Below are 26,015 nucleotides of genomic sequence, written 5' to 3' on the forward strand. Positions count from 1 at the left end.
GATACTTGTGTGTGTGTGTGTGTGTGTGTGTGTGAGAGAGAGAGAGAGAGAGAGGTGGCATTCAGCAGGTGTTGTAATGACGAGGCAGTCGAGTTGTTTGATCATGAACAACTGAATCATGATGATCTTTATTGGAGTCTAGTCTTGCATTTATACACATTTTTAGTTATCCTCCATCACTGGTTAACTTTGGTTACTGCTTAACTTTCGTTACTGTTTAGCACAGTAATCCAAACGATTAATTATCTCTAGTTAAAGTCTAACATATGTTTACTTCCTCTCTCTAATCCTCCTTTAGATTAGTGACTTTGTTTACCTGAGCTGTATTTGCTTGGAAACATTCTTTATCTGAGGTTTGCCATCCGAGATTTGAACATTCCTGCAATTACAACTCTACATATCCTCATTTTTTATTTTAAATGGAGGATTCAAAGATTTATGAATGTATCGCAATTGTAGAGGATTAAGAGATGGGGAAGTGGGATGAAACAATGCGAATAAATTTGGAATACATTGAATAAAACAACAGGTTGCAATTAGTACAATAATAATAATTATAGCATAAAAGAAAAACTGTCTGAGCCAAGACCAATCAGGGAGCCAATTGGTTAGCCACTCAAAAGGTGAGTAATGAGCATGGATATTATTTTGAATGTATGATTGTAAATTGGCAAGCTCATCCTCAATAGTTTTATTCAAAGAATGAAAATGCACAGCACATCCACAATGTCCAACTAATGTACAGAACCCTCCCTGACGGGCTAAAAGATAGTCTATGGCAAAACACTGCTGTAAGACATCTTGATTTAAGTCTTCTATTTCATGCTGCAAATCACGAATAATAGCAGCGGTAGCATTGATGGATTTTTCAAGTCTGCAGGTGAGACCAAGAATAGATCGTCTGTTTTCTTGAGCAATTATGCCAGGATAAGAGCCTAGAGTAAGGACTCCTGTAACGGCCCCTGCCAATGCACGGCCAAATGTAGAACCAGAAGACAATTGTGTGTCAATAATGACTTCATCATTACATGTAGGCCCCAGAGAGGAACACCGCTGTCGAGTTGATGGGAGCGTACCTATTGAACAGGTAGAGTAAAATAACCTATAGTTGCACGTTGATAATTCTGAGGATGAACATTAGTAGCATATTTATCAAAAAAGAACCACATATTAGGATCCTTAAGCTGCCAACCAGCACATATCAATCCTGTATTAGATTGATCAGAGGCATTAAAAATAGGAAAATTGTCAGGATACATATCAGGAGCTATATTAATTCCATGCAAAGAAGAATTAAAGGTACCTGACAACCAATAGTAGTCAGAACAATAACTATAATTCCCTAGCTTTTTAAATATGTGCTGAGCATCATCATAATCAGACCAATTATGAAGCCAAGTTTGTTTAGCATGACAATAGAAACAAAGACCCCTTGTAAATTGACTAACTTTCAAGTAACGCCAACAGACAGAATTCAATTGCATAGGGGGTGTAGAAAATAGCCAGGAGTGTGAAATAGATTGTAGTTGTGAGACAATAAATGTAGAAGACATGATCAAGTTAGGGGTAAAAGAAATTTGACCAAATGCCATTAGGGGCTCATAGTATAAAGTAATATTTGTGCCATGGGTCATAAACATGTATTGGGCATGACGAACCCACAAATTAGGGTTAAGATGAACCACAGAAGTGTCATTTTGAGCAGAAACACCATTAACCATAAACAAGAAAATACAAAGTAAAATGGTAACAGAGTTAGCAGCAATAATAGCAAAAACAGCAGCAACAAGATTTTCAGGAGTCTGAGGTAATGAGGCCTGTTGCAGTTGTTGTTGAGCTTGATATGTAGTAGATTTAACCTGGCCCCAAGTGATGGGTTGCGGGCGCATCGACCTTGGAAGACGGACTTCCATGTTCAGATGAAGATTGAAATCTGGAATCGGGTTGTGAAGGCCCTGATGCCATGCCATGATATGGACGAACACAGCGTGCTGGAACCCACACTGCTTCTCGAGTAGAAGGATCTTCCATGGAGGCGTAACCGCGACCCCAGGTGATCAGCGGTGTAGGGCCTTTCCAGGTTGGATCTGGAGCTTGGTGATACTTTACCAAAGGCCTTGCTAAAGATTCAGTAGTTCGAAAATGCAAATTAACATGTGAGTCTCCAAGAGAATCTAAAAAGGTTAAATAATTCCAAGTATATAATGCTACAGCAATAAGATTTTGAATCTTTCACAGATAGTAAGGGCCAGACTCAGTTTGTAATTGTTTCTGAAGCAATGCCTTAAAAGTACGATGAGCTCGCTCAACTATAGCTTGACCCCGAGAGTTGTAAGGAATTCCGTGCACTAAAGTAATATTCCATTTCTGACAAAAGGTTTGAAATTCCTTACTAATATAAGTGGGGCCATTGTCAGTTTTAAACTGAGAGGGCCGACCCATTACAGCAAAAGAGGATAGGCAATGAGAAATAACATCTGAAGTATGTTTATGTTTTGAAGCAGTAACCCAAAGTAAGTGTGAATGAGTGTCAATAGATGTATGAAGATAACAGTATGGCTTAAAGGTTGAAAATTGAGTTACATCCATTTGCCAAATTTGATTAGCTTGGGTTCCTCGTGGGTTGACACCCACTGGAAAGGGAACTGCCAGTTGCTGACAAGCTGGACAAGTACGGACAATATCCTGGGCTTGAGATAATGAAGTTTTAAATTGCTTTGCAAGCGATTTGGCATTTTGATGAAAATAAGAATGACTAGCAACAGGATCAGCAAACAAAGACGCAACATCCTTTCGATTTCCTTCAGTCAAGGCATTAGTAAAGGGAGTATGACTTCGAATGTGTTCTACATACAAAGAATACAAGCGAGTTTCCAAACTATTCTTTAAAGCTAAAAACAAGGATAACAAATTCTTATCCAAAGAGAGAGCACAATAAGAAAAGGAAAGAGATTGCATAGCTAAATACACATATTGAGTATCAACGATCAAGTTAATAGGCTGGTCATTGAACAATCGTAAAGCCAAAATCACAGCAGCCAGCTCAGCATGTTGAGCTGAAGTCTGCGTGGCAGTAAAATTTAGAATACCATTGTTGTTGAATCTGCCAGACAACCACACCCCTTGTAGGTGATCCATCAGTAAAGACTGTAAGAGCTTTAGAAATAGGATTTCGCACAAAAATGGAAGGAAAGGCCGGATTTAAAGTAGTAGTAACCACTATTTTAGGATGCTTGGGTAAAGAATACAACAAGTTTCCCACATATTGAGAAAAGGCTATCTGATATGATTCTGAAATCATCATCAAATGCTCATGTTCAACTTTTGTACGAGTGAAAGCTATGCTAATGATATCCTGTCCTGTAAGATGTAAGGCTCGTTTATGATCTTTAATAATCAAATCATCTAATGCTGATTGATAAGAATAAATGTTTCCAGGCGGAGTAGCTGACAAATTAATCCACTCATGAATGTTGACTGCTTGCGGCCACGCATTAGAATAAAGACATCCCGTGGGTAAGGATATAGTGGGAAGAAGAGCTAAGCAAAGTCCTATTGTTAAGGATGTTATCCTGTTCACATATCGATGCTTAAACTTATTCAATATTTCTTGAAGGCATGTTCTTTGAGGATCAGTTAATACAACTAGATCTCCTGGTGATTGTGCTCCCTTCAAAGACTGAAATAAGGGCAACGTATCACCAGCTGTAATGTAGAAGAATGGGCATGCCCAATTAATAATGCCAAGTAATTTTTGCCATTGTACTAATGTATATGATTTCTGTACTTGTAATTCAGGAAGAATTGGAATGGAGGAATTGTGCAACATTCTATGTTTCCCATTTTTCTTTTTTATAACAAAAACAGGAGTATTCCAAGGACTAGTAGAAGGTTCTATATGACCAGCAGCCAATTGTTCTTGAACCAATTGTTGTAAAGTAGCAAGTTTTTCCCTTGATAATGGCCATTGTTCTACCCAAACCGGCGTAGAACAGAGCCATTTAAGAGGAAGAGCCATCATCAAGAATCAAATGGGCATTAAGAAGAGAAAGGATGTCATGGCCCCAAATATTAGTATGAACATCTAGAATGTATGGTTGTAGGAAAAAGGACTTACCAGCAGGTGTTGTAACATTAATTTCCTGAACACTCTGCCAAGCAGCTGTAGAACCTCCTATTCCCCACAATTAAGAAACTGTCATTTTTGGCCACTGTACTGGCCACTGTAAAGAGGAGATGACAATAACATCGGCTCTAGTATTCAATAACCCTTGAAATGGTTGTTTATTAAGGAAGAGCGTTAACAAAGGACAAGAGGAGTTCAGCTGATGAAAGTAAGCCTACAGATAAAGAAGTTGATCCAAATCCTGCATCCCCACAATTACCTATACCAGGAGATGGAATTTCATATGGAAGAAGAAGCAATTGAGCAACAGAAGAATTACAAGGAAGAACTTGAGGAAGATTCACCCAAAACTGAATCATGAGGATACCAGTGTAATCTGAATCTATTACCCTAGGCACAACAAAACAGCCCTTTTTGTGTGCAGAAGAACGTGGCAAAATTAAGCCAACTAATCCCGAAGGAAGAGGACCTTTAAATTGAGATGGAACTATTTTAACTTCCATGGGAAATTTAAACTCAATTTCCTCTTGAGTGACTAAATCGATCCCAGCACTACCGGCTGTGGCTGGGGAGGAGTGAGAGAGACTGCTGGAGGAGTCAGAGTGATGGGAAAGGCACGCTTTGGATTCTGGGTGGGTGCCACACCCATTGGCAAGTTTCCCGACTGAAACCGACATTAATTGGCCCAATGAAATCCGTTTGTGCAAATAGGGCACTAGAAGGACGATTCTGAGGCACAGAAGGTGTAGAACGACAGTCCTTCTGAAAGTGGCCAGGCTTCTTACACTTAAAACAGCTACCAATTGGTCACTGTCCTTTCTGAATAGCAACTGCTAACATATGCATTTTATAAGTTTGTGATCCAATATCCTGGCAGACTCGCAGAATATCTGCCAGAGTGTAATGAGCAGTAGCCTTTAACAGCTGTAAAGCTCTTTTACAATCTGCATTAGCATTTTCAATAGCTAACTGGCGAAGAAGTTCACCAGCAGCTTCCTGATGATCAAACTGCTGTCTAATTGCTTTGGACAGACGCTCAACAAAGTCAGCATAAGGCTCATTGGCATTCTGTCGAATGTTTGAAAAATTTGCTCTAGGTTCTCCAGCTTGGGATACCTTAAGAAAAGCACGAAAGGCACATTCAGAAACAATAGTTAACATAGCTGGAGGAAGAACAACTTGAGTAGGAATTGTACCAAACGGTCCAGAACCAAATAGCTGCTCAACTGTATATGCTCCTCCTCCTCCTAAAGAAATAGCTTGAGCATGTCTCATATATTCACTCTCCCAAACCACATATTTCATGGATGTTAAAATCATGAGAAATATTTGCTTCCAATCTTCAGGGATCATTGTATAACAATTTTTTATTCCTTCTACAAGTCCTCTTGTAAAATTACCACTAATCCCACAGTCTGTAACTGCCTTTTTTAACTCTCTTAAGATCTGATATGGCAGACCCTCCCATTCTGCTACTTGCAGTCCAAGCTGTGGCCCCTGACCAGGACGATATTGTACTGGACAAACAGACAGTAATTCTGCAAGTTCTGTTCCTGAGACAGAGGCATCCCTTTTACAAGCCTCAACCATTTTCTGAAAAGAAGACTGAACAATAAAGTCAGGAGGCTTTTGCCCTGTATCTGCAGGAGCTGAGGGAATTGAAGACATATATTCGGGTGAAGAAGGGGGATAAATGACAGCATTAGTATAATGTGAAGGTGGAGGTGTTAAAAGAGAAAGTTCATTGTGACCAAATTTTTCAATTGCATGCCTACATAAATGCTATTTTTGCTTGAGGTTCAGTATGCAATGTTTTCCCAATACGTTCCCAATCAGTTAATTTTAAAGACCCCTTTTCTGGGTACCATAGGCACTGAGCTGCAATCTCCTGGACCCAGCCTTAAGAGATTTCTCTGTGGTACCTCGGTATTATTTTTCTTCAACAAATAGCCTAATTCATCTACATGCTCCTTTGTTCCTCAGAAAGTGAAGACCCCATACTTACAGAAACCAAAAGGTTGAAGAAACCACAAAGGGTTGAAGGTGCACCAAATCCTTGCCGGACGAAGTAAGAGGGTCCCTGTTCATGCGCCACTTGTTATAATGACGAGGCAGTCGAGTTGTTTGATCATGAACAACTGAATCATGATGATCTTTATTGGAGTCTAGTCTTGCATTTATACACATTTTTAGTTATCCTCCATCATTGGTTAACTTTGGTTACTGCTTAACTTTCGTTACTGTTTAGTGCAGTAATCCATACAATTAATTATCTCTAGTTAAAGTCTAACATATGTTTACTTCCTCTCTCTAATCCTCCTTTAAATTAGTGACTTTGTTTACCTGAGTTGTATTTGCTTGGAAACATTCTTTATCTGAGGTTTGCCATCCGAGATTGGAACATTCCTGCAATTACAACTCTACAAGCAGGTTCTGACCTGTTCTGAAGAACCGGTAATGGAAATTTTGAGTAGTTTGGAGAACTGGCAAATACCACCTCTGACTGGCCCCACCCCCAACTATTCTCTGCCTCTCGAGTCCCAGGTAATTGGCTGGGTTTTCTTTTGTTGCCCTGCACAGGAGAACAGAGCTGGAAAGCAAGTTAGTGGGGTGGGGAGGGAATAGAGATTTTACAGTATCCTTCCCATGCCACACCCACCAATCCACGCCACCAAGACATGCCACACCAACCAAGACATGCCCACAGAATCAGTAGTAAAAACATAGTGTGTGTGTGTGTGTGTGTGTGTGTGTGTGTGTGTGTGTGAGAGAGAGAGAGAGAGAGAGAGAGAGAGATGTCTGTCTGTCTGTCTGTCTGTCTGTCTGTCTGTGTCTGTCTGTCTGTCTGTCTATCTATCTATCTATCTATCTATCTATCTATCTATCTATCATCTAAGATCTGCCCTATTTCACACACACCACCATTGTATCATCAAGCACAAAAAGTCTTTCCCTCCTACCCACTTACTAGTAAAAACCTTTACTTAAAACCCTAACCATTTACCAACCTGGCTCCCTTTGATGAAGCCCAGCTATCCCTCTGATCATACTTCCATTTATTTATTTATTTTGGATCCCACTAATATACAGAACAATCCTCATGCATTAGAATGGAAAAATCATTAGACTGCATTCATATCGAAGTAGGAGCTACTTTCACAGGACATAACCTGAGCTGCACTGTGAATGTAAACGAAGTCCCTAGGCAAGACATGGATGTTCTCATTAGGTCACAAAGGAAAGCAACCAACAAATGACAGGGACCCAGGTGCCTCGTTCTTCTCATGATGTGATTTGCCTTGATTTCCTGCCAATATATGAGACCACATCATGGGGAAACAGTTTCATCACCTCTGTCAACAAACTCAAAGGTGTTGCTTTGTGCAGGATTTTTGTTTTATCGTTTTATGATTGTTTTACAGTTAACGGTTTTATTGTTGTGAGCTACCCAGAGTTGCTTAAGATGGGCAATCATGTGAATCTAATAAACAAACAACAAACAAACAAATATGCTAATAAGTCAGGACTTAATGGAACAAACAATGCTATTTAATGCTAAGGAAAAAAACCAGATTCTTTTAATTGTGAAGAATTAAAGAAGATTTTATTGGATTATGACAAGCATAATTTCTATTATCATAGCTAGTTAAGCTGGCCATGATAATAAACTGCAATTCAACTATACCGGGAGAGCCATAAGCCCATCACCTTCACCCCTGTGTTTTTTATTTTACTTTTCTTTCCTTATTTATGATTTCTCTATCAGCCATCAGTTCATTTTGGTGTAACATCTGGAAACACGGAATAGAAATTAGGATAAAGAATGTCCATTTCACAAAAGCCAATGTAACTGTATACACAACCGAAGCCTGTTTTCTTCCCAACGTTTTTTCAAGCTCTCTTATGCATATCTAAGTGTTTAAATGATATCATCCCAAAGATTTTGCACAATTTAATAAACTTTCAGGCAGTCATTAAATATTTATTTCTAGAAAAGACACAAAGCTTCCCATTTCAAATGTAATTATTAACACTCTTTTATTCTAACCAAGGACACCAATTAACAAAAGACAAGACAATTTCATAGGGTAAAGGAGACTTTGACTTAAGGAAAGAAAGTACTTCACTTTTGAATTATATCAATTAATCCATGTTCTTTGTTTGACTGAGATGGTTTTAATTAGGATTAAGTTTCTTAGACAAATAAGCAGTTCCTCATGATATATTTTTTTAAAACATGGAAGCTCAGCAAAGGATTCTTTGTTTGGTATGTACAGAAGCAGCCTACTGCATATAATTATAGATAGACCAATCATATTATGTTTTATTAATTTTATTAACTAACTTTTTAAAGAGAAAGTGTTATCGTTCTTAAGAATGTTCAAAGATCATATAACAAACAGGGAAGTATTTAAAAGGAAACAATTCTAAAATTTAATGTAATTTTTTAAAAAAATTGTCTATAATGCTTGACATCCTGTACATTACATGAATAACTTGCTGTATTTGTTTGTTGTATACACCACCTCCAAAAATTTCAGCAACTTAGAAAAGAACGTCACAAACACATTGTAAAAGAACAGTTCACATTTCAATTTAGCTTCCTCTAAAAAAAGTATCTTACACTTTCATCCTTTGAAAACTGTAAAGTGACTTCCAGCACATTTCAGCATCATACATTTACACATTTATTCTGAAATAAGTATAAATCAAGCAACTGAGCCCACTTGCTAAATCTGATTCTACAAACATATTCTACAAAACATACTGTTACATTAATTTTAAGATTAAATTTCAAGACCATGTGATAGGATTAGTTATTGGGGAAAAAAATATGGATTTTAATCTATAGGAACTGGGTTGTATGTATTTTAATGAAGTGATACGCACTATCGTATAGCCTGTAGGAATGGTTAAAGAATGAAAACAGATAAAGTTACTTCCTATTGAAAGAGAAAAGAGAAAAAACATTAAATATATGTGAAACAAGACAGAGATTTAAAACTGATTTAAACAGTTGTATATATTTTTTTCTTTTGGGTTGACTTCGTTTTGAAACATTTATGAAATTTTAAAAAATCCTGCACCTCTGTATTTTCCTCTCAAATCCATGTGAAAAATTTAAAAAGATAAACATACAATTGTGGCAAGAAAGGTCGCAAAATGGGGCAAAACTCATTTAACAATTATCTCACTTAGCAATGGATATTTGGGGCTCAATTGTGGTCGTAAGCCAAGGACTACCTGCACTTTAAATGTTATGATAAAAAGAAAGACTTGTATTATCCCACAGTATTGATAATGAGCTTTGTATCTTTTCAAGAGAGCATAAAAAGTAGCATAAAAAGGATTCTGCATGCTCACAGTTCTCTTCAAGAGAACACCTCATTGCTGATTTTAGTAAGTATCATCCACTCTTATCGTCTTAACAAATCATTGTGTATCAGATTGAATGAATTATCTGTGGGATGTGAGTATAGTTATATTTACCTTAACGTGTCCAATGCCAAATGAAACTAAGAAGGCTTAGAGGCTATTCAGCAGCTTTGTAAGATTGTTCAAACCTCATTGGTCCAAATAATTATCAGCTATATTTGTATTTTTAACATATCTGATTTGTATTCTACTGGGTTTGGAAATTGCATTCTTGTTTACTGTTAAATGTATTCCCCACCTCACCTCAAGGAATACCTAATATTGCTAATATCAAAAGGAATTCTGATACAAATAAGATACTTTCTATAAAAATGGCGGGGGAACCTTATGTTTAGAGCAACATCTAAGGTATTTTGGATCCAAGTTGTAAAACCACAACTTAATATAGTATATTTCTGCTAGAAACTCTTTGTACAATTTTTTTCACTGAAATGAATAGATACATGTCAAGACCATAGTAAGCAATTTCTGGTATATTCATAGGGGCACGTGCAACAGCTGGTGAAATGTTTTTGCAGCATGCATGGATGAATAGAAAAGAAAACTGGCTTAGCTGTTTAGAACAACAAAGGTGTAAAGTTAATGGGCCAGCAGGGATAAGCAAAATATTTGTTTTAGCTTTATTTTATATACTCTGAAAGAATGGATTTTTCCTATTCATTAGGAAATGTACAAAATGAAACAGTAGCAACACCAATATTAATTAAATAGGCTTCAAGAATTATATATACTGGTGATGGTAATTTAATAAAAGGACCAGTCTTCATATTCTTTGCTTTGCAGAAAAATAAGATATTATTATTTTTTTGTATTAGTGTAGCTATTCTAGACTAAAAACTTTTAAAACTATGTAAAGGCTGGTACGTAAATTATAACTACTTTTTCTAGAGCAGATGAGAACCGGGCAAAATCTAGCAAACTATTGGGTACATTAAAATCAAATTAATACAATGGGATTCAGGTGCACATTGTTCTGCTATGGCTGTAATGTAATTTGTGTTTACAGTTGAAAGCTTTGCAAACATGCAGTGTACAGTACTGTTTATTTTTGTTAATTAACTGCCTGTTAATTCAGTTGTTATTATAAATCCATTACTTTCGCTGGATTGTATCCATTTTCAAAAACTAAAGCACAAAGATGGAAACAAAATAGCAACTTGCTGTATAGGTCTTTACTATAGTAGAAACTAAGCATTTAGAATCTATTTTATTCAAAACTTTTGATAATTTGACATTGAGAAAAACACTAATAAATCCATAACTTTAAAAATTATAGCATGAGTTGCTCTCTTTATATAAAACTGCTTCCTTCTCTTCTTGTACGCTGTTTATAAGGGGGATAATAAAGAAGATTAAAATGCTGTACAGTAAATAGTTGATCAACAGAAACAAATCAACACTGTATACACTCACTAAATGAATGGAGTGGAGATTGGATTACCCATTTTAAATACATTTAAAGTTTAAAATATGGCAACCAATAGAATTATGATAATTTCCAGTACAGGTTTTCCTCTGCCATCTTTTATTGTTAACAATCTATTGAAATTAGCATAGTTAGAAGTCTCCTTAGCATACGTTAATGGCACAATTATGGCAAAAGGTATATAATCAACAAAAGCTATAGAACTCATCTAATATATTCAAAGCAGAAGAAGCTAGTAGCAAATTTATTTGTAAATCTAGTTATAAATTCATCTATTCACCTTCTCCAATATTCTCCATCTGTCTCCATTAAATGTTACCAGACTATTATTTTTTAATTATGCTTTGAAGTTATCGAAGTTATAAGTGGCATCATTCACATCTACTGGTGAACATACAGCCTTTATTTACATCCATGCAATTGAGCTCAATTAGGTTCCCTTTTGCAGAGCCAGCCTTAACCTTTTAAACACATCTGATCTTAAGAAAGAAACTACTTCTCAAAAAGTTGTTTTTCTTCATTTCCTTGCAATAAGAATCCTTTCTGAAGCCTTTCCGCAACTGGTAACTGCTTTAAGCCTCCGAGGCACAGTCATCAAGGTGCTGTAGAGAGTCACTTAATTATGGGATTTATCCACACCTCACTAAAACAGGGTGTTTGTTAAAGATCATTAGAAGCATTAAGATCTATAAATAAAGATTATATATAGCAGCATCTTCACAGTGTGATTAATGGAACTTTGAATTAATAATTGTAAACAAGGATCAAGCAGGCCTGGGAAGACTTCGTTTCAGAAAGAAAAAGGAGGAAAGGAAGAAGATGAAAGAGAAAAGAGAAATTCTATTCTGTTAATTGCTTTGTTTTTGTTTAGTTCCAAATCTTATTCTTACTGAGTGGGCACTCTCTTTTCAACAAAAATAGATAAGGGAAAAAAGAAAAGAAATGATTATGAAATACAACAGAAACTATCTACACATTTTAAAGGATCACCCCTTGTTTGAATTTGTATTTATTTACAAGACACTTTCAGCTCTAAAATGAAAAGCAGCAGCAAAATCAGAAGTGAAATAAAAGGTGCTTGACGGGCACTTTATAGGGCAAAATATATTTATCATACCAATCAAGTAAAACAATAAAATACAGCACCCATATATTGGAAGATGAAATTTTGAATATTCCTTTACAAAACGCCAAATTAAATCAACAATAAATCACTGCTTATGTTTTGCCTCAAAATAAAACTGTTTTTTTTTAAAAATCTGCTTATATTTTATACTTGTGTTTTTAAAACAGACGGCATAAACTAACTGAATTTAATAGAAAAGAGTTAAATGTATCCTTAACTATTTTGTTGAATTAAATAGGACATAAAATATTATTTTGACTAAGTTTCACTTGTCACGTTAAGTTGAATAATCTTATTTATACTTATTTATGTGGCATATTATAGGGACAAAAATATATTTCTCATGGATGCAGTTACATTCTTTAATTTCCATATATCTTTGAAACACCATGTTCCTTCCGAAAAAAATTCTATCAGCAAATTTCTTATGAAGATGCTTGTGAATTTACTGCACAAGGAGATTATAGGAAAGATTAATCAACAATAATTTCAGGTTTCACCAGTAGAAGATATTGCACATCTCTTTAAAAAGCGTAGGAGAGGTTTTAATGGGAGTTATAATCAGATCACAAAGTAATTAATTTGTGATTGTAAGTAGAGAGGTCAGATCTCAGATACGAATGTCTACCGCTATAAACCTTAATGAATTTAAGGGAATGTTTCTTGGCACAAGTGAATGAATCTCTCTCTCAAATGTCTGAATGTCCATTAGTCCCAGTTACAGGGTTTTCCCCATTAACAATGGCCCTGCAGGGGGAATTTGGTGTGAAGAATGTAGTTACAGAAGTTAGAAGGAACACTTTCTTTTTTATAGGGTACCATTATCATACCTATAAGAGCCTAGATAAGAAAATGCTTTCTATTGAACCTAGTGAATATTTGGACTCTAAACAGTAAACTTTGTTTGCCTAAGCCTCGTTACATAAGCAACTGGTGATTTTTATCAAGGAAGAAGTGGCAGTGAAGAACAGAAGACAGACCGAGAAAAATCAGTGTGAGAAAAGATGAAGTTGACTGTTAAACAGTATAAGAGGTCTTTTTCAGATTTATCAATTCTGTGTTAGATTCCATTTCTGTTAAATGCATGTGGATATTAGGGATATGGAATGGATGCTCTTTCCTACTTGTATTGTTGCATCACCAAATCACTTTGTGGTTTGATATCCTTGGCTGTGTACAGATAATACACATGACCAGGTCAGTTAAAGATCTAATGATGCAATTTGCACAGTGTAGTTGACTTGATCAACATTAACTCTTCTAGAATATTTCTCAATTATCACACCTAAATATAAATTGGCCAGTGCAAATTTTAATTATATTTTATTCAGAGGGCTTATGCACAAACCTTTCAAGCAGTTTCTCTTTATATTTACTTCAGATTAAATCCCATAGGACTGCAATGTTAATAAAGATAACTAGACTAGAATGCTATCCTTCCACATATCAATTAATTTTAAGCATAAAAGTGATAATATGAATGTATATTACTTTTATTTGGCTAAAATGCTATTGGGACAATATAGTTATTATATTCATGTTCATTTGTGAATACAGAATCATTATAATGCAGTTTTGCAGAAGTATGTAGATAATGAGCATCTACATAAAGATACTTTTTTTTTTTTTCTCTACATCATTAAGAAAGCAATTCCAAGTTTGGCGGTATGCTAAATGAAATATTCCTTGAACTTTTGCGGATAAGCAATTTTGATATTCTGGTAGATTCCTGCAGTCAGCGTCATATTTTAGAAATTTAATAGTAATAAGGCAAATATGGTAAAACTGAACAAGAAACACAACACTTTGAAACATAGTTGTGCATAGCTGATTTATGACGCCTCTGAAGTTCAGTTGTGCAACCCATTAAGTGTTTACGGCACACATCCTGAACATATATTATTGCTTGTTAACAACTAAGGTCTCAAGGTAACTATAAATGGAACATATGACACCTAGATACAGAGATATTTAAGAAGAAGAAAAAACCCCAAATGTTTAACAATTTCAAAACAAAAATAAAAAGAATTATAGATTTAAAAACAAAAAGGCGAAGAAAATATGTGCCAGCGATATGGTATAAGTTGAAGAAAGTCAACCAACTAACTAAGCACACAAAGTAAAACTATCCAGAGAAATTAGATCTAGAACATACTATTTATTATTATGTTTAAACAAGAGCAGCATACAAAAGCATACTAAATCCAGACAAACCCATTGTATTGAAGAAAGAAATTCCTAGCAAAACATTAAATTCAATACAAAATTTTATGTCAAGAATCTGACCCAAATTGTTTAAGAGTGCTATAAAAGGCAGTACTTCAGATTCTTCCATATTAATTTTGAACCAAACAGGATATAAAATTCAAATTTATTACTCTAAAAATATTTGTTAGCTAGTACAACCTGTAGACCACTAATTTTTTACGGGAGGCTTTTTTGGGACACCGGTATTTAATATCACACAGAAAAATGTGTAACATTGTACTGATTTTTCTTCTGCAGAAAACAAATCAACTTCTGATCTCTAATGAAACTTCCTTTTAGGCAGGTTTTTGTCACATCTTCTAAACAAACCTGAATCCCAAATTGAATTTTATTTGGAATAGGATCCCACAAAACTCAATCTTCTTTTTATGCTTTGAGCAAAAATTATTTTAACACTAAAAACAGATTAAAATAACAGAACCCAAGGTAAAATTAAATTCATAGTCTATACCACAAAAGACATCCGTATTATGGGCAAGCTGCCATTCACTTCAATTTTACTTTCATATTTTAAAGTGAAGTGTTCTTCTCCTGAGGTTCTTTGAAGTAAATACTAGAGTTCATACATTAAAAACTTCAAGCAGATGCCCAAGGACACATTTATAGCTTTAATCATATTAATTCTTTAAAATTAAAGTGCTGTTAAAATTACAAGACGATTAACTGAACTTTCAATACTTTATGTACTCAAAATACTCCATCCAGAATATAAAAAGGGGAATATTATGAACATTGATCTGTCTAAAGATTGACAGAAAAGTAAAGTCAGTTATATGGAATATCTGTTTCATCGAAAGTATACATACATTTCCTTAAATTGGCAATTTTCTCACACAGACACACAAACAAACACCTAGCTTTTTATAAAGCACCATCCACAAGAAATCCCCACTACATTAGCACGAAAGAAATAAATCTTAACCAAGAGCCAATATTCACCTACTCAAGGTTGGTTTATTATATCTCTTCTGCAAACTCCTTCAAAATGCTGAGAAATCTTTCCACCGTGGAAAACAAACAAACAAAAATCTACCCAGGGGGGAAAACATTCACTTTTGATCCCCCCTCCCCCCAAAAAACATTTTGGAAAATATTGAAAACAGCGACAGAGTTAAGCCACTTTAGCATATCCCCACCATCAGAGAGATGACTAATAAAATTTATAAAACTTTTCTGAAAAGTATACAAGATTAGGGGAAGGAAGAGTGGTCATTCACACCACCATTTCGCCTTAAAAAATCTCCCACGCAACTTGGGACACACACTTGCTGAAGTTTGGATGGGCATTTCGGAGAAGGCGCAAGGCTGACCAAGGACAAGAAACGGCGGCACGAAGGAAAGAAGAGCCCCCCCCCGCTTCTTCTCAAAAGACGGGACGGGAACCACACCGGACCCAAATTAACAAGCCCCCGCCCCCGCCCAAGTCCATATGCACGCAAAATACTCCCTGAGGAAGATGGAGCGCGCATACCGTCACCTAGGGCAGAAGAAGGCCCGCAGACCCCGAGTCCTTCGGCCGGGAGCTGTTCCGCAGGCTTGGCCACCTTCGCCCTCACAGCCCTTTCGACAAGTGCGCTCGCCAAAGTGCCCCGTGCGCGCAAACTTCGCCGACGCGCTGCCCGGAGGCGCTTCGCAAAACCCAGGACCCGAAGAAGAAAAAGCGGCACCGGAGGGAAGGACGGGGATGGTTTGGAAGCGGGCGGGCGGGGGGGTGGGGAGCTCCCGAGTCCCGTTCCACTCACCGCGGTCTGCTGCTGAGCGTCTGGCGCCGCCGAGCGCCCCGACCCCGCCGGCGCTCGAGGAGGAGGAGAAGGAGGAGAGCGAAGGAGCCTGCCGGCGCTTTAAAAGGCAGCCGTCGCCGCTCGGGCTTGAAAGTCCGCAGCCGGCAAAGGCGCGATTCGCTTTCCCTTGGAGAGAAACGTGCCCTCCGAAGTCCTCATGAGGTCCCAGTGAGCATGTGCGCGCCAGCTCTGCACATGCCCATTTAGGACCGAGATGCTGCCGCCCTGCCCTTAGCTTGCCCTTCACCTAAAAAAAGACCGGCGACGGTTTTCGCGCGTACCCCGAAGGCAAGAGTCACCGGTCGCTTGGAAAGGGACCGTCGGGGCTTGGGGTGGGGGGGTCTTGAGCGCGCGCGCCGGTGTGGGAGGCATAAAAGTGGGGTGGTGGGAGGAAGGAGGAGGCAGAGGAAGGCAAAGGAGAGGAGACTCCGGTCAATGGGGAAAGACGCCTTGCAAGTAAGGATTTCGGGGCGGAGGTAACCTTAAGGGGATGAGGGGGGCACAAAGGCTCCCCTGGTGAGGTTGCTCACATGCGGATCATCTCCAGTTACCTTTCCTTGCGTTGTAACCCGAAGCGGCTTCTCTTGGTCGATTACATCGCGCAAGAAACACGAGAGTTTCGGAGGGCAGGACTGACGCTCCGCTGGACTCGCTCCGTGCGCGCCTCCAACTCTCAGATCCACCACTCCTTTCAGGATTACTTTGGGGAGGGAGCCCCACTCGTCGAGCGGGACCCAACCAAATTGTGGCCCGATATTTGAAAGCTTAGGGGAGTCAGTTTTTAAATGTGAACAGTCAAATATAGATACAGTTCTAATATAGATACTATGGGAATAAGCCCGGTTGAAATCAATGGGATTTATTTCTGTAACCTATGTTGTGTATAGGATACAGGCAATTATTTCCGTATGGGTTTGCTTCTACTTTTCCCTACATTAGGTCTTTCCATAATGTGTCCAAAGTATGATAATTGGAGCCTGGTCATCTATGCATCAAATAAAAAATCTGGGTTGATTAGTTCAATGATTTGATTTTTTGGCTGTCGTTAGTATTCTCAGGAGTCATCTCCAACCCCCAAGTTCAAAAGCATTAATATTATTTCTGTCCTGCTTCTTCAAAGTCCAGGAACTGAAGATATTTAACTTTTAAAAATTGTGGAAAGAAGGATTCAGGTTTTAATATATAAATATTTTAGATCTCTCAAAGTATTTAATGCTATTAAAGTGCTGAATACAGTAGAACCTCTGGTCATGAATGCTTCTGACCATGACCCAAACGGGTTCCGACCAAAAATTCCACATTTTTTGTGTGAGCAATTTCCCTTTCCACGCCATTTACAAATTTCCAATGTTAGGTTTGGGTCACGACCAAATCAGGTTGCGACCAGTTATGGAACGAATTATGGTCATAACCAGAGGTTCTACTGTATTCATTTTGGGGGAAAGCACCTCTCATGTTATAGTCACCCGTGTAGCATATTTTCATTGCAGCAGAGATAATTACACTATTAAGTTCCCAATTCCTGTGAAATACTGCAACCCCTTTATATCTTAAAAATGGCAGCAGTAGTTAATATTGTCTGGTTATGATATATAATTTATGTAGTGCACCTTTTTTTGCCAGTGTTTTTCAATCTCAGTAAGATTTCAATTCCCAGAATTCCCTAGCTAGCATAATAGCTGGGGAATTCTGGGAGTTGAAATCCATACATGTTGCTGAAATCTACATATGTTGCTGAGATTGAGAAACACTGCTTCATGCAACTGAAGCTGTCATTAAGAGAAATGGAGGTGTTATATGAGGTTACAGATTAAAAATAAGGAGAGTCGGACTTAGTTGATACTAAGAAAAACTGTGGGCTCTTACCTAGTCTGGGAAATTAAAGTACTCTAGAAGAAGTGGTAGCCAACCATGTCTGTATTGTTGCCAAGAAAAATAGATGAACATTTGGACTGAACCCCTTAAATATGATGTTTTGATTTGATTTTATTGTTTATTTCAACATGTTTATATTGCCTTCTCAGGATTCAAAGTAAGTTAATGTTTTTGAATCACTGAATTGGATACATGGTGATGCTTGGATAAGCATCATATTGCTTATTCAAGCTTCACATACCAATCATTTTTGTTTGTTTGTTTGTGTTTTTTGAGAACAATGTTCATCCTTGCTGTACACATTATTATTATGGATCGTAGCACAGTCAGCCAATGTTCAGATGGGGTTTGGCATTTTTATCCACATAACATATATTAAGATGTCTAGATCTGTTAGCGTTCTTGATGAACAGGCTCACAGAATATTAGGCTTTGTAAGAAATGATAATGGCAGTTCTTTAGTTGCAATCCTTTCTGCTTTGTGTATATCTTTCCATAAGTCATGATGCCTAAAAATATAAAGAAGTTATTGTTCCAAGAAGAAACAGCAGCAGCCGAACCGCTTCGCTCATAAAATATGGACAGCTCTTTTTAGAAAAACAAACTTAACTTAGCATCTGAATTCTAAACCTTAAAATCAACCCTCTTAAAGATTTCATTTCAGCCTCTGATAAAGCAATGCAAATTTAGTTTTAACCAGGCAGCTGGTTTTGCTATAATTTGTTACTCCACATTTGAATCCCAAATGTGTCCAAAAAATACACAAAGACCCTAGCATCATCCACTAAGAAGCTAGCCAGCATTTTGCCTTATGTTTTGGCATAATCCTCACTTCTTGGAAGTTTCTTTTGCAATAGTGACTGTTTAACACATTGTGCTAAGCTTGAATTTATTTTAACCATAATTTGTAGAGAACAAATAATAGTGGCCTGATTCATACATAATGCAAAACCATAAGCCAGAGGTGTCAAACTGGCAGCCATGCGCAGGCCATGCCTACCCCAGAGGCAAAACGTCGCGAAACATCACATGACAGCAATGTGACACCATAAGTTTGACACTCGTGCCATAAACTATGCTTTTCACATTACAATTGCTGGCTTCACAAAACACACTAAGGCAAAACCAATGCATATTATTACTATATTTGTGTCAGGAGCATTGAAGTGCTTCTGGGTTGAAAGGATTGAACATTGCCCAGGAGATGCCCAGTTGGGAGACTCCCTTCACGTCCCTGTTAAATTGCCCCAAAGAGGTACTTATGTATCTACTCCTAGTTGCCCACTTTCAAACTGTTGGGTCGGTAAAAGCTGGAACATGTGAAGGGAGCTTACTCCAGCCAGTAGCAGCACCAGGTCTTGAACACAAACCTGCAATTGTCAGTCCAGCATCCATGAACTATCGTGCTCCATCATAATGGCATATTGTGATCTGTGGACCCAACCACAGTGCATCAAGAATTCCACAATTAAGTCCAATGTTCAATTCTTCTTAGAAGTAGTGTTACTACTGCTTTTTATTACCAGAATTATATCTATGTTATGATCCCTGATCCATGAATCTGAATTCCAGTGGTAAAAGGGGACTGAGAATATATACCTGTCAATTGAGCATCTCCTTAAAACAGACAAATATTTTCTAGAAGAAGTTGCAACTTTTAAATTTAGTTTGTTGACAAGTGTAACATCCACACACATTTGAAAATATCCCTTTAGATCCAGATCATTGCACAATCCTACTCTATATCATATAATGACAAGATTTACTTTTTTCTTAAATCCTGGTTGTTTTTTAAATGTACTGTCAAAATGTGGGAATATGTATTGTTTGGAATTGCATTCTTAAGAATTCAACCTCCACCTGAAATTTGTTGAAAGTTTTTTAGTGCATGAGCCTATATGCGAATGGACTCTAATATAATCATATCAGATGGTTATATATGCCCTGTTAAAATACATAGAGTAGAAATACAGCTTAATTCACATAAAATTATGTTGGTGCAGCCTTTTGTGTCTGAAGTCTGAAAAAAGTGAGGTTACTTTAATTAAAAGCAGAAAGATGTTGTGCTAGAACAAAGCAAAACAAATCTAATGGTTTTCGATTCATGCATCATCTTAATAATTACTATAATGTAAAAGGAAAATAGGGCAAGTTTTATGTAGTGATTTAAGACATAGGTTAAAAACAGACAATTATGAGTTCTAGCACAAAGTAGGTGGGCCAATCACTTTCTCTCAGTCTTGGAAAGGATGCAATAAACCAGCGCTGAAAACTCTTGCCAACAAGTCTCCAGATATTTATTCAAGCAGTTACCAGAAGCCAAACAGACTTGAAGACACACACACACACACACGGAAAAGTGAAGATTGTGAGCAGGTTAGTTATGTATTTCATTCTGTTGAGATTGATGAACAACTTTGTGACCCTTTATTTTTCTTTCTTTTGAGTCTCCCAATTCAATTTTGATCAGACCGTCTTTCTAACAGAGTGGCCACTGTTAGGAGCTCAGGAGCCCACTGGAAAGTGGACTGCAACACTCAGTAACGTGACCATTATCAAAAATTGAAGTCCATTCATTCAAGGAATACCCAGATTAGGAAACACTGAAATAACAGAATAATAGAACAGGAAGGCACTTGGAGAACTTCTAGTCCAACTCTCTGTTCAGTCAAGAAATATCATTTCAGACAAATGGTTGTCCAATGTCTTCTTAAAAACTTCCAGTGTTGGAGACAAGTCCTTCCACTGATTAATTGTTCCAATTGTCAGGAAATTCCTTCTTAGTTCTAGGTTGGATCTCTCCCTGATTAGTTTCCATCCATTGCTTCTTGTCCTGCCTTCAGGTGCTTTGGAGAATAAGTTGACTGCCTCTTGTTTGTAGCGATCCTTTAAATATTGGAACACTGCTATCAGGTTACCCCTAGTCTTTCTTTTTATTAAACTAGACATGCCCAATTCCTACAATCTTCTCCATAGATTTAGACTCCAGTTCCCTAATCATCCTTGTTGCTCTTCTATGCAGAGTCTCAACATCTTTATATTGAATAAAGGATGCCTTTAAAAGAGGACTGTTCCCTAGCTAGTGAGATGCATTTCCATAACTTGATTCTACCAATAGTGTAGAATATTTTTCCCAGGTGCCCCTATTCTCACAATATAGGCATTCTGTGTTCCAGACAGAATGGAAGCATGTAAAATAGAATGTCTGGGATATGACAAATTGGTAGCTTTAACAAATTGCTTTTTGTATACAATTAATTTTCGGAGAGACAAATAGTATCATTTGCAGCTACTTTAGAAATTAGTCTAAAGGTCTTGTAAAACGGATTGTGTAATAACTCAGTAAGAATACCAGTTCTTTAACTTTCCTAAAAAGAACTTTCTGGAACAGTGAGTAATCTTTTCTTTGGATAAAATACATTAACCCTGCTCTGCTCCATAATCTTTTGCTAAAGAGGATCACACAATTCTAAACACAGAATTGCAAAGACAAGCCAGGAGCCCTCAGGTTGGGGGTGAGGTGGGGACCAAAATAATATTTTCTGTTACTGCATATGGGTCTCATCTCCATTTGTGTAGCAATGGGTCTTTCAATGGAATTTAGACTCTCCACTTGGAATTGAATTCATGGACCATTGTATGTGACTGTGCATGCTTGAGGAGTCCTGAACAGGTCAGAAGTGGTTTTGTGTGCCTGTGTGTGAATGAGTGAATGTGTTTGTGTGTTTTGTGGGTGTAAAATACCAAACAGAATATTTATCTTTGTAAAAATGGGAATTTTCCCCCTTCTGACTTATATAAGTGGGCACCAAAGTCTTATACTGTAAAACCTCTGGTATCTCTCTGGTCTGAGAGCTTAAGAGGAAGGTTTGTATATACCATTCTAAACATACACTCTAAATCTTCCCTCCTGTAACTTTGCTGAGCACCAGGGCCTGGATAACTCTTAAAGCTAACACAATATATATCATCCCTTAAAATGCAGTGGCTGATGAGTTCAATTCCTGGTACTGTAGTAGGTTTGAACTTAATATAATATGTAGAGATTTAAAGTCCAGAAAAGTTTTTGTTGTTTCTTTTTTTATATTTAGCACTAATCTACTCTGCCTTGAACTGACATCAGCTGGATTTTAGTCATCTGCTTCTACTTGCTCAATCCAGGTTTTCAAAAACTCAGCTTTACTTTTAGACAATAAACCATTTTATTCCTTCAATTGTTGGAAAGGAATTAACATTTGCAGATTATCAGCGACCAAAAGAAACATTGCAACTATTCAGAATCCTCATTTAGCATGTTGACAAATCTAGCTTGCTCACTAGGGAGTTCAGCCTTCACATACAGGCCATTGGGCAAAGGGTATTTAGCAAGATTTAAGTGAACTGGCATGGGCAGAGGGCAGCTGCCGAAGGAGAAGGTAAAATTCAGCCCAGGCTTTTGTTCACAATGTTGGCCCTATAGCTTTGGCAACAGGCTTGGCTTAGACTTTGCAAATGGTAGTCCAGATGAATATTCCTGAAGCACATTTTCATCATAGGACACCCGGTAATAAGGTAAGCATATCTATCTCTGGTATATTAGAATGCCAAAGATACATGTCAAAAATTCAGCCTTCCATTCTTCAAAGGTCAGTAAAATTGGGACCCAGATTGTTGGGGGCAATATGCTGACTCTGTAAACCATTTAGAGAGGGCTGTAAATCACTGTGAAGTGGTATATAAATCTAAGTGCTGCTATTGTTATGTAACAGCATATTTTCTGACACAACCTTTCTAAAATTCCTCCTTTCTCAAACTCTCAGTCTCTGGCCTCCATCATGTTTGTTCTTTCAGATATTTTACTTAATTTCCTCTAATTGATCAGTGGAATGGCTTGCTTCCAGAGATTGGAGGTTTTTAAGAATAGGTTGGTCAGCCATTTGCTTGGACTGGTGTAGGGTCTTCTGCTTGAAAAGGAGTTGGTCTAGATGATGTACAAGGTCCTTTCCAATTCTTATTCTGATATCTGTAATCATCTCATTAGCTAATACTCCTGCAATCTCACTGCCCTGAATTCTACCACTATGCTTACTGTATATATTCACCTTTTTCAACTTAACAGTCAGGGGTGGGATTCAAATTTTTTAACAATCGGTTCTGTGGGCATGGCTTAGTTGGTGGGCGTGGCTTGGTGGTCATGTTATTGGCTGGGCGTGACCAACTCAATATCACTCACATCGAGGCACGCATCTCCTCACCTGGCCTCTCATGACTATGGGGATGCTGCAACAGTCATAAGTGTGAAAAACAGTCATAAGTCACTTTTTTCAGTGCCATTGTAACTTTGAATGGTCACTCCACATGAGCAAAGTACCAGCAAAGGAGGAAAAAAACCTCCAGAGGAGTTCCTGAGACAGGAAGTCTAGTCCTGCCAAGAATGTAATAAGGGTTAACAGAGAGGCAGTTTCTGTAAGCAACTCCAGAATGGTTCCTTCCTGCCTTCCTTACAGGATTAGGCCAGTAATTTCTTCTAACAACTGGTTCTCCGAACTGCTTAGAATGTTAACAACTGTTTCTAGCGAATAGGTGTGAACTGGTAGAATCCCACCCCTGCTTATAGTACTTGACATTTTATTGTATGTAAATCTGAGTTTGAGCTCTCTATAGGAATAGAATAGTGTTGCCTATGGAAGTGTAGATAACATTCCTATGTTTGACTTTTTTTCCCCTAGATTAGGTTTCTAGGATATCAAATCAATACAAGAACCATGGTGACGCAGTGGTTAGAATGCAGTACTACAACACTGCAAGCTATTTCTGCTGACTGCCAGCTGCCAGTAATTTGCTTTTCACTGGCTCAAGATTGATTCAGCCTTCCATCCTTCTGAGGTTGGTAAAATGAGGAGCCAAATTGTGGAACAATACGCTGATTTTGTAAACTGCTTGAAGAGGGCTGTAAAGCACTATGACTTGGTATATAAGTCTAAGGGCTATTGCTAGTGCTACTAAAATGTTTGAAAAGTACATTCAGGGTAGGATCCAGCCATGCTTTTTTTCCCCTATATGGTATACTGATGATTCTGTTTTTATATAGTATTTATGATTTTCTCAGTATTTTTTTCTATAAGTACTGCACTTTAATTTAAAAAAATAAAGAAAAAAAAGTCCTTTGGAACCACGTGGCCCTCCAGTGACAGGCAGTGGAAAGTTGTACAGGAAAAGAGAAAATGCGATGTGTATGAAGGCTTCTTTCATCCAACAGGTTGCACTTTAAAGCACTGGATTAAAATAATTGTACAGTAATCCTTCATAACAGGCTGCTTATGTCTACAGTTGTTCACGCTGTAACTTTGCCTTTCTTCTTCAATTACATATCTGAAGTGGCAGCTCTTGGCAGGTATGTGCTGAGGATTTAAAAACAGGTTGGTACACCAATCCTTAACCACTTCGCAAAAAGGCTGCTAAGTGCAAGGAGAGGTAACTAATCCAGGCTCAGAGATCAGAAAGATATGGAAGGAGAGAGAGAGAACGCATGGCAGCTTCCAGTTTCATTAATCGGTGCTCACTATCTTCCCTTGAATGCCTTTGTGGGACTCTGGGAGACCTGTGTAGAACGGTGCTGTTGTGATTTGAAACAAAAAGCACACCAGAGTTTTCCCAAAGATTGTCAAGGAAATTCCATCTTTGTTCTTGGAAATTTCACCGTAAGAGTTGTTTATAAGGGTCCAAAGAAGCTGGTGGTGGAAACAGTGTTGTGTTTGTGTGTTACAAACATTGCCCTTTTTGCATGTGTATGGTGATATCACATATGCATGGGAAAAAGTTGGAACTTACATTGCAATGGTGTGATTTTATTTTGTTATTTGATGAAATTGCTGGATCCACTGGATATGATATGCCCTTACTCCATCTGTTAGTGAGAACCCTAAGTATATAAAAAAGTGAACAAGCATAGGCTTTAAATTCCAGTGTGCTCATTTTCATAAACACCCCCACTCCTGCCTCTCTTTAAATATCAGGTGCAACTTGTACAAGAGGTACACATGTGTGGAAATATTCAATACAGTCAAATATCTATTCATTCATATTACAATATCTGCCAATCTGGCTTGCTTTTTATTTTCTCCTGTAAGAAAACAAAAAACTAAACCCTGGTGGCTGTTCTTCTCAAAAGTAAACTCTGTCTAAAGGACATTCTAGATGCTGGGGAGAGAAATACATACAGTCAAGTGTCACACAGGAAAAGGATTAAGCTCACCAACTCCCAACATACTCATGAATTGGCCGGATGGTTCATGTATCATGTAGAAATACCATCATTCATCACACATTTTTATGGGTAATATTTGTGGTACAAATTAGGTACATGTGTGCATGCATGAGAGAAAAAGACAAAGAGATGTGGCTGGATTTTATTTTTTAAAGTTGTTAACAAAAATGTAAAACAATAGGGTTAGGATAAATTTTTATTGCTTTATTATAAGATGTATGGAAGTTTGGAAGAAATCATCTAGCAATCAATGCTAACTAGGTAGATATAGCTGCAAAAAGTATTGCTGTCATTTAAACAGAAACATGATATATTTCTTGCCAAAGGTAAAACTCACCAAATGTCCTGTTTTTCTGCTTAGTCTGAAGTCAAATTGCAGGTCATGAATGGGAAATCTCAAGGTCGAAGTTCTGTTGTGTTTTTGCTTTTACAATGGCTTGGATTAAATAATTTACATCTTCAGTTACAAAACCATCCTCTGTAGGCCCTCATGTCAGAAGCACCAAGGCACTTCCTGGTTGAAAGGATTAGCCAATGACATCACTGTTGTCCCTGGAGATGCCCAAGAGGGGGTTCCTTTCACATCCATGGTAGGACCTGGAGGGAAGGACGAGAGCTCAACCCTGCCCAACACAGCTCTCAGGTCTCAAATGCGGGCTTGCTAACCTCCTCCCCAGCATCCCAATCCCTCGAGCCACCTTGCTCCTCACCCAAGGAGGACACTATCATTA

General features: G+C 37.7%; 1 protein-coding gene across 3 annotated transcripts in view; it reads right to left on the reverse strand.

Moving 5' to 3' along the window:
* The window catches only part of EYA2 (EYA transcriptional coactivator and phosphatase 2), a 131,021-nt gene extending 114,185 nt beyond the window's left edge, over nt 1–16,836 (reverse strand). Inside the window, exon 1 of one of the 3 annotated variants that reach the window (XM_087929044.1) lies at nt 16,715–16,836. The gene's annotated coding sequence lies outside the window, so the exon portion shown is untranslated. Of the gene's footprint in view, nt 1–15,853; nt 16,015–16,124; nt 16,334–16,714 lie in introns of those variants that run through there. The other 2 variants (XM_026697531.2, XM_087929043.1) reach the window with 2 other exon arrangements.
* Between the last annotated feature and the right edge of the window lie 9,179 nt (nt 16,837–26,015).

This window comes from Pseudonaja textilis, chromosome 3, assembly GCF_049901715.1.
Source record: "Pseudonaja textilis isolate UNSWEBS1 chromosome 3, rPseTex1.2, whole genome shotgun sequence".
Taxonomy (NCBI): Eukaryota; Metazoa; Chordata; class Lepidosauria; order Squamata; family Elapidae; genus Pseudonaja; species Pseudonaja textilis.